Here is a 9,111-nt window from a genome sequence, read left to right as displayed (position 1 = left end):
TTTCAGCAGTTTTTCCAAAAAAAAAAAAAAAAAAAACAAACAAACCCACACACACCAGAAAAACAGGCAGCAAAATTAATCAATTCACCTGAACTTGACCTTTAGGCTGGTGGATTTGTTGCTTGAGGACGTATGCAGCATCAGAAGAGTTGAAGATGGAGCGAACGTACAGGAACTGGACTCCAATAAATAGCCCCATCCACCCCACATCCACCGCACCACCAGCTCCCCCCGAAACCCCCTTGAGTTTTGAAAGATGGGGCGGGGAGTGGTTTCTGTGGACGTCTCAGATGGCTGATCCCCTAATTCTGTCATGAAATGTATTTCCCCTGGAGCTGGTATTTATCGCGGAATCCTGGCACGGCTCCTGAAATGTTGCATCTGCACCACTACACTGAGGTTCCTTGTAGTTCATTAATATGCAAGAGGGGCTGTGAAATCCTCCCTGTTTCTGACAGGAGTTCTTACATGCCTTTCTGGAATGCTTCATCTCTGAAGTGGTCTGGCACTGAGACTTTGCTTGTCTTCTTTTAATCAGCTCCATCTTGTCACTATGTAAAGAGTTAAACAAAAAAAAAAGAAGAAGCTTTCTGAAAATCCTAGGAAGATGCAGGGCATCTTTCTTTCCTTTCTCATTTTTTTTGTCATCCCCCACCCCCTTCCATGAACACATCAAAGTAAGGAGTGACATGCAGTGCCCTGCAGCTCTTAGCAACATGCTTTTAGATTTGGAAAATTTCATTTTCTACCTTATGATGATTACATGAGGAAAGATGAAATGCTGGCTTTGAGGTTTATTTGGGAAAGAGATGTAATAAATGTTGTGGCTTCCCACTGAATGGAACAAATCCATTCTGGTCATGGGGGGATATTAAAAATTACATGTTGTGTGTGCATGTGCACACTCTATGTGACTTCAGTGGCATGTGTGGCCCTAGATGCTGAGCCAGGAGACCTTGTGTGGCTTCTTTCAGAAAATGCTGAATAAAGTTTTTCATTTTATCCAGCTCTGAATGCATTTGATTCCAAACGAAAATGAGTTCCCACCCTCTTTGAGTTATAGCAATTGCCATCAGACCAGTCCCCCACCCCCACCGACACACACACACACACACACACACACACACACACACACACACGACCATAGGATTCATACAGATTAACAGTTTACAGAGTCCCCTTAGCTGAAAACCAAAAGTGTGCCAGCCTGTGGAAGGATTGATCTAATGTACAGAAAGTTGGTTTTTTCAAACACTGAAGTAGGGCTGAGGACAGTCATGTTTTTCTGTCTATCATGGTTTTTTTTTTTTTTTTTGTCACTGTGTTTTTGCTCTTGCCTGGGGAACTTCTCTATTAGCTAGGAGCCGAATTGAAAATGATAAGCTCATCTTGCCCAGGAAACGGAGCCAGCAAGGCAGGGAAATATCCTCATGGTTTCAGCCCTGTGCTCCTTAGTAGGAAAGGATAGTAGAAAGAAATCGAGTATTCACCAAGTAAATCATTTTCCCGCACACAGAAACATGCAGTCTCAGGCTCTATTCAGAGCTCTCGCATCACACATGCTGCTCTTTGTTCAGCTCACAGCTGGACCACACAGGTTGTAAGATGCAGGATTTGCACAAGCTTTGCCCATCAGCTCTGGCAGGCCACCCTCCATATAGAGTCGATCAGAAACCGCCCCCAGGGTCAGTTCTTCAGCCTCTCTTGATCACGGTACTCATTTGGGTTTGGAGCAGAACTATGAAATTTTTGCTTTGGCTGAAGAAAGGAGAGACCCTGATCCCTTCTCATAAATAACCTAAACCCTGGCTATTCAATGACGGTTCAAATCTCTGTTTACTCTCCCTCTTAAGGAAATAAGGAGTTGCTTGGATTGAATGCTTACTATGTATTCTCAGATGGATTCCCTGTCCTTATTCTGATCAACTCTATATTTAAAGGGAAAAGACAACTTGTAGACATTTTAAAATATTTAATTCTTAAGTTTTTGTTACTCCCCACACTCCATCTGGAGAAGGAAATGGCAACCCACTCCAGTATTCTTGCCTGGAAAATCCCATGGACAGAGGAGCCTGGGGGACTACAGTCCATGGTGTGGCAAAAGTGTTGGACGTGACTTAGCAACTGAACAACAGCACTCCATCTGAGGCAAGTACTATGATTATTCCTACCTTACAAAGGAGAAAAGTACACTTCCTCCTCTGAGTCTGTACAGTTACCCCAAGGGCACTGATGGAGCAAGCTCAGGTTCAATCCAGTGCATCTGACTCGAGCCCAAGCTGTCAACCACCTTGCTATACTGCCCCCTGCTGGTGGAAGGTTATTAGGCGTCCCCCGCACCATGGTCTTCTGTTCCCCTTTCCGGCATAGGTACTGCAATTCCTTCACAAGCCTTTGGTGTCTTCTTAAACAGTTATGTTCAGATATGCTCAATACATGTTTGTTGAATGACTTAAAAAATAAACTAATAGGCACAGCACATCAGAGAATTTAATGAGGGGTGGATGGAGAGTAAGATTCAGGATGAGAAACAGAATAAACACTCACATGAAAACAAGAGATGAAAAGAGGCAGGGAACTAGACTCTCAGGAAGAAAAGGAAACAGATTTGAGGCTGATGTGATGACTTCCCCGTGGATTTTGCGACCAAGGTTGGGAAAGTTACTGTAAAGGCAGGGAAAGTGTGTCCACCCAGTTGGAATGTCTGTTGATCTTCTTGGTTTAGAAGAAAAGGCCATGGAATGGGCTATCTTTCTGTGTCTACTTCTCACTAGTTAAACAAGTAAGGAGTAAATAAGGGCAAGTTATTTGCCTTCTTTGGGCTTCCATTTCTTAGTGGGTATTATGAGAAAGTGGGATTAAAGACTTCTGTAACCTTGCAGAAAAAGCAGGGGCGTATATTTCTAAGTGATTGCAAGCATTTTACAAACATGATAATATGAATAACAGTTATCGTTATCAGTAATAAAAAGAATGCAACAGTGAGTGCTTCTTATGAACCAGACATTTAATATACATATGGCTGTCTACTTTTATAAAGGCAGAGATATTGGTTCAAGAAATTGCATAATGTGCTCAAACTCACTCAGCTGATGAGTGGCTGATCTGGGATGTGAATTCAGACCAGTCTGACTCTGAAGCCCACAGGAAGGTACCTCAGGGACCCGATGTCACTAGATTCCTGCTTAGCAGATGTCACCTCAGAGGAACCTGCCATCATTTTGACTCAGAAAGCCCTACTGACTGCCCCTCTCCTGCGTGCATTACTGGCCTGCCCAATGCTGACAGTCCCCGGAGAGAAGCCCTGCAGGGGTCCCCTTGGACTGTCACCCACCAACCACCACTGCCTACCCAGCAGCAGCCGTGCCTGCTGGTGTCTTCGACCAGTAGCAGAGTGAGGCAGAAGGGGCAAACCGTTCCCTAGAAACCAACCCTTCCCGCTCCTTTTCCCAGAGACCTTGAAGCCAAATCTCTTAGTTAATTCAGGGAAAGCATCATGTGACTCCACCGTCTCCAAGGCTGTCACTTGCCCATTCACTCACTACTTGCTGGCAAAAAATCCTTCTGTCTGGATGCCATCGAGTCTTTTTCCTTCAGTGTCTCTATCGACTCGATTCCAGATTTAAAATTTGCTTCCATTATTGTATCAAAACAATCAATAGAAATTCGATACAAAACATAGGAGTTTTTAAACGAACCATCCTTTGCTCTTTACAGTTAAACAAACTCTTTAAAGACTACTAATGACCACAGTCCTTTAAAAATTGTTTAATCATCTACATATATGTATGTATATGAATTCATAAATGTCATGTGTATATATGTGTTTACCTGCATGGTAAATTAAGTGCCAGTATCTATAAGCAGATATATAGCTTAATAGCACAAACACACACACACACACACACACAGGGTTTATCTTATTGGGTTGTTTTGGGGTTTTTTTTTTTTGGTATTAGGTTTTTTTTCTTTTTTCTTTTAAATTAATTTATCTTAATTGGATGATAATTACTGTATAATATTGTGATGGTTTTGCCATATATTAACATGGAAAGTCCTATCTTATTGGGTTTTTTACTTATTTGGCTGAGCCAGGCCTTAGTTGTGGCACATGGGATCTTTATTTGCGGTATGGTGGATCTAGTTCTCTGACCAGGGATCAAACCCAGGCCCCCTGCACTGGGATGAAAAGTCTTAGCCACTGGATCACCAGAAAAATTCCTGTCTTGTTTTTTTTGAGGGACGAAACCTGGACCACTCACTTGCTTATTTGCTCTCAGATGAATTCCCTGCCCTTGTTCTACCCTACTATGTTTTAAAGAGGGTGATAACCTACAAGTATTTTTAAATTTTTATTTTTTAAATATTAAGATGTTCATTTGTGCCTTATACCTATGTTGTTATAGACATTGAGCCTAGAACTACAACAGCAAAAACTAGGGATCTAATCTTGGGATATGAGGTTTAAAGGAGCTTAACCATATTAACCATATCCACAGCCAATCCTGGTAAGTTTACCTTTAAAGTAAACAGGTCTTCCCTGGTGGCTCAGATGGTAAAGCATCTGCCTGCAATGTGGAAGATCCAGGTTTGATCCCTGGGTGGGGAAGATCCCTTGGAGAAGGAAATGGCACCCAACTCTACTATTTCTTGCAAGGAGAATTCCATCGACAGAGTAGCCTGGCAGGCTACAGTCCATGGGGTCACAAAGAGTCGGACATGACTGAGCGACTAACACTTTCACTTTTTCAAAGTAAACATTACGTTTATACCTATTAGATAAGTTTGAAAAGCATAACTAGTTTGCAGAACCAATGGGAGCCCATGTTACATAGAGTCCAATCGGGCAAGTAGAACTCCCAGGTTCATTCGGTAAAGGGGATTTAATATGACAAAAAGACAAAAGAAAAATATGTGTCTTTAAAAAGACAAAGAAGCGAACAGGCAACTGGAAATTGGAAAGTGTAAGAAGGTACTCTCATCCTGCAGCTAGGTAGACAAAGATGGGAACCCACAGTGGTGGCTGCTCTCAGGCAACTGGGACCCACAGGAAGGGTGGCCTGGTGACTGCTGGAGCTCCAGAGGGTGCACAGCAGTGGCCAAAGATGCTTCCAGAAGCAGAGAAAGAGAAGGGAGAAATACCCTTACTTCTCCCCTCCTCATACCCTCCAGCCTGGTCTCCAGCCAGGCCCCTCTACTGAATTAGCCTAAATAAAATAAAAAAGCCCAAAGGATAAGGATCAGCACTCTGAAGTACAGAGCAGGGCTGGAAGTTGATGCGGTAAGGCCTGAGCCGATGGAAAATGACTGACCCTGATTTCATTGTTCAAAAACCAATTAAGACCTTTCTTAATACTGAGATCTGTATCTAGAACTCGATACTGGTATATATGTGGCATAAGGACATTGTCTGTATTTAGGTTGCTGTCTTTGTGATTTTTCAGTGCCTTCCTCAGGAGGAAGCATATTGAACTCAGGACTCAGCAAGCATGTGGCTGGCTTTGACTCATGAAATAGGAGCAGAAGTAATCCACGCTGCATCTGTCCAAAAGCTATAAGAACCATCCAGCTTTCTTTCCTTCTGCCACAGACCTGTGATTCCCCAGATTAGATAATGGGCCATGTCATTTATTCTCCAAGTTAGGACACTATTTATTATGCTTTTTTTTCAAATTCACAGTTGAACCCCATTGCTTTAAATGGAAAGATGCTCCACCTGAAAAGATATCTGGAGTTTGAAGGAAAATATTGTGCATTGTCCTTAATTATACAACTAACATACTGTCTATACAGAAGTCTTGTGCTTCCCATCGTCTTAGGCAAATAGAAGGAGAGTGTCCAATGGGGTGTTAACTGCAAAATGGTGAAGACCTCAGAATATAGACTCCCCAAGTTCATACAATTAGCCCTAGCTTTGAGATGAGTAAACATTAACAGAACTTGGATATTTCCTAGAAGTGATCTTAAAAATTAAAGAGAACAGTTCTGGTCATGTTACTGCCTTGCTTATAAACCTCCCCTGTCTCCCTTCTGTATGCAAGCTTCCCAGAAGATAAAAACCAGACTCTTTGGCTTGGCATAAAATCTGACCCCAATTTATCTGCCCAGCTCTGCCCAACACACCACATATTCCAGAAGCTTAACTTTTCAGTAGTATTAAGTTGTCATTGTCAACCAAACCTTTTACATCCTACCCCCTTTGCCTATAGTTCCTCTCCATGCCAATTTCTCCATTCCTTTTTTGGTAAGATCCTGTTCACCTTTCAAATCCAGGCTCAAATGCCCCCTTCTGTGAAGGTGTGCTAACTGGACACTCCCCACGCTGCCCTCTGCACTTCTTACCACATCTGCTGTTGGAATTCCTTTCTCTGCCTGATCATAGCTCCCCTGGGACTGTGTCCTCTTCATCTTTATACATCAAGCATCTATTATGGAGCCTCGTGCATTCTAGGTCCTCTCTAAACACCTGTTGAATAAATGAGAAAATAAATAAATGAAGAATTCCCTATTTACCTTCACCTGCTACTCAGAAATCAGGAGAATCTCTGGAATCTTTTATGAATTCCAGACACCTAGTGTTAAACTCCAGGTATTTGCATGCGTGCTTAATCATGTCCAACTCTTTGAGACCCCACGAACTGTAGACTGCCAGGCTTTTCTGTCCATGGGATTCTCTAGGCAAGAATACTGGAGTGGGTTGCTATTTCCTTCTCCAGGAGGTTGTCCTGACCCAGGGATCAAACCCAGGTCTCCTGCATTGGCAGGCAGATTCTTTACTGTCTGAGCCACCAGGGAAGCCCTCCAGGTAATTACCTATTGCTAATTACAGATACAGTACTTTCTGATGCTGCATAGAGTTGAGTTTGATGTGTTTCATTTCAAGTGCTTAGAGTCAATTAAATTTGGAGCTGAAAAGAATCAGAGATTGGCCAACACCCTTCAGAGAAAGATGAGATGTGTCAGGCAAAAACACATGGAGTTAGTGGTCCCACAACTAAACCAGTATTCTTTTTATTCTGTTATACTTGAAACTGTGTTTGGGGGAAGCTTGATCATATCAATATTCACAAAAGAGGACATATAAAGAGAAAGTAAAATGTTTGGAAAATTAGTCATACTTGATAGTAAATAAAGCAAATCAAATTGTGGTAGTATCATTTTACACCTACGAAAGTTTTTTAAAATGATACAATCCAAGACTGCAATGGAATTTGGGTTCTTATATACTTCTGAAGGCATGGTAAATTGGTACAATCTTTGTGGAATGTAATAAGGAAAAACAGAGCAAGTTATAATGTTTACACTGTTTTGATTCTACCTAAAATACCAGGAATTTATTCTATGGAATAGTTTAGCAATACTGACAAACTTTAAGTATTAATACTTAGTGCATCACTGCGTAATGAGAACAACCTCAGTATCCAATAGGCTGGGATGGCATGTTAAAGCTATGGAAAATTTTGCTGTCATTAAACATTGTAATTATGCAGCTTACACGTACACATGGAAAATTTATAACACAAATTGGATATAGTAGAAATCAAAATAGTATGTGCGTTAGAATAGCAACTTTATAAAAACATTCTTATAGAAAGGCATCAGAAGGCAATTTTTATGAGTTGTGATAGGATAGGATTATGGTTTTTCTATTTTTATCCACCTTTTGTAATGTTGCTATGACATATTTTTCCTAATAAGAAGCAGGTGGAAAGTAAATATACTCACCAGTGGGAACTGGAATAATTCAAAGGGACTTGGCGAGGCAGGTGAATCGTGTGTGATTTTGCACCTAGCATCCCTTACCTGCAGTGCTGGAAATGGAAAGTGAGTCAGGAAGTGTGGCCTCTGTAGGAAATCTTTTCAATTTGCAGGAAATAGAAGATGAGGAGAAACTTACAGAGGAAATCTCCCTTGATTTTGCTAAGAGAGAATACAATTTGATCAATGCTGCCTTAGTATCTAAGCCAGAGCACTGGTTTCTTGGACCTCTGCTGTCTGCTCATCAACTCAACCATTTCTCAAGACACCACTAAGTGCCAGGCGCTGATCCTTTGAAACGTCACATATTTAATTCAGTGACTCTCCATTATAATTCAGTGATGTGCTTCCTTTCGTGTTTTCTGTATGTCATGAGACCAGATTCTGGGACACAAGGCCTGTCTGCAAAATCTTTCTGTGAGTCAAACCGTCGGCGAGACTGGTACACTGAAGGACTTACAAGGAGGTGTCCTCATTACCCAAAGACGCTGGAAAGGAGCTCAAATCACCTGTCTGCCTGCCACAGACCAAACCCTCTAGTAGGCCCTTCACATCTGTTATCTCGGTAAATCATAAGGTGAGACGGGTGTATAGCACAGCCCCTGTTCAGCCCCAAAACTCAAACAGAAGGTCAGAAGGTGTTCCTCGGCAAAGCCTGAAGCTATCAGAGGCCTCAGGACATCCCTGCATTTGAACTTCCTTGTCTTTATTCTCAAAGGAGGAGTTAATGGCTTGCGGGGCAAAGCACTGCTTGTGTAGGACTCTTAGACAGATGGCAAGATGTGCCATATCCTTGGCCCTGGTCAATCAAGACTAGGAGCATTGCTCCCCAGTGTTGTGACAACCAAAAATGTCCTACACTTCCAAACCCTCCCTGGGATAGGAGGGGGCTGCCTCTACTTCAGAAACACTAAGCAATCCATATTCATTCCACCAATATATGTTTATCAAGTGCATGGAGAAGTCCATGCCAGGCACTCTGCTGGCAGACAGGCGTTCAATGGGGAAGAATGACATTTAAAGCAGTGCCATAAAATGAAAGAAATGCGACAACAGACCAAGTGCTGTGAGCACAGACAGGAAAATGCATCTAACTGCCTCGAGCATCCAGGCCAACTTTTGTGACCTGTCACCAGGAAGGGACTCCAAGGAGAGTACAGATCTGCTGTTCCAAGACCCCCATTCCTAGACTCCATCTGAATCTTAAGTATTATTTCATTTCAGGCTCCTTATTTATTTCCTTGAAGAATTAATTTCTTCCTGTCAAAAATGGAAATCATACTAAAGTCTGTCCTGCCCACCTCGCAGAACTGAATCAGAAGGAAGCCCTGTGGTGCAACTGTGTGTGGTAGT

The 9,111-nt window shown here is 42.2% G+C and overlaps 1 long non-coding RNA gene across 1 annotated transcript in view; it reads right to left on the bottom strand.

The window, feature by feature from the left end:
• Positions 1-206: 206 nt before the first annotated feature.
• LOC129557620 (uncharacterized) overlaps positions 207-9,111 on the bottom strand; it is a 114,061-nt gene continuing 105,156 nt past the window's right edge. Inside the window, exons 6-7 of the long non-coding RNA XR_008686244.2 lie at positions 6,343-6,466; positions 207-551 (exon numbers count right to left, since the gene is read on the bottom strand). This is a non-coding gene — a long non-coding RNA (uncharacterized LOC129557620). The remainder of the gene's footprint in view (positions 552-6,342; positions 6,467-9,111) is intronic.

The sequence above is a fragment of the Moschus berezovskii genome, chromosome 7 (genome assembly GCF_049115385.1).
Source record: "Moschus berezovskii isolate FMDL1 chromosome 7, NW_MosBer_1.0, whole genome shotgun sequence".
In the NCBI taxonomy this organism is placed as follows: domain Eukaryota; kingdom Metazoa; phylum Chordata; class Mammalia; order Artiodactyla; family Moschidae; genus Moschus; species Moschus berezovskii.
This window is presented reverse-complemented; position numbering and strand designations above follow the sequence as displayed.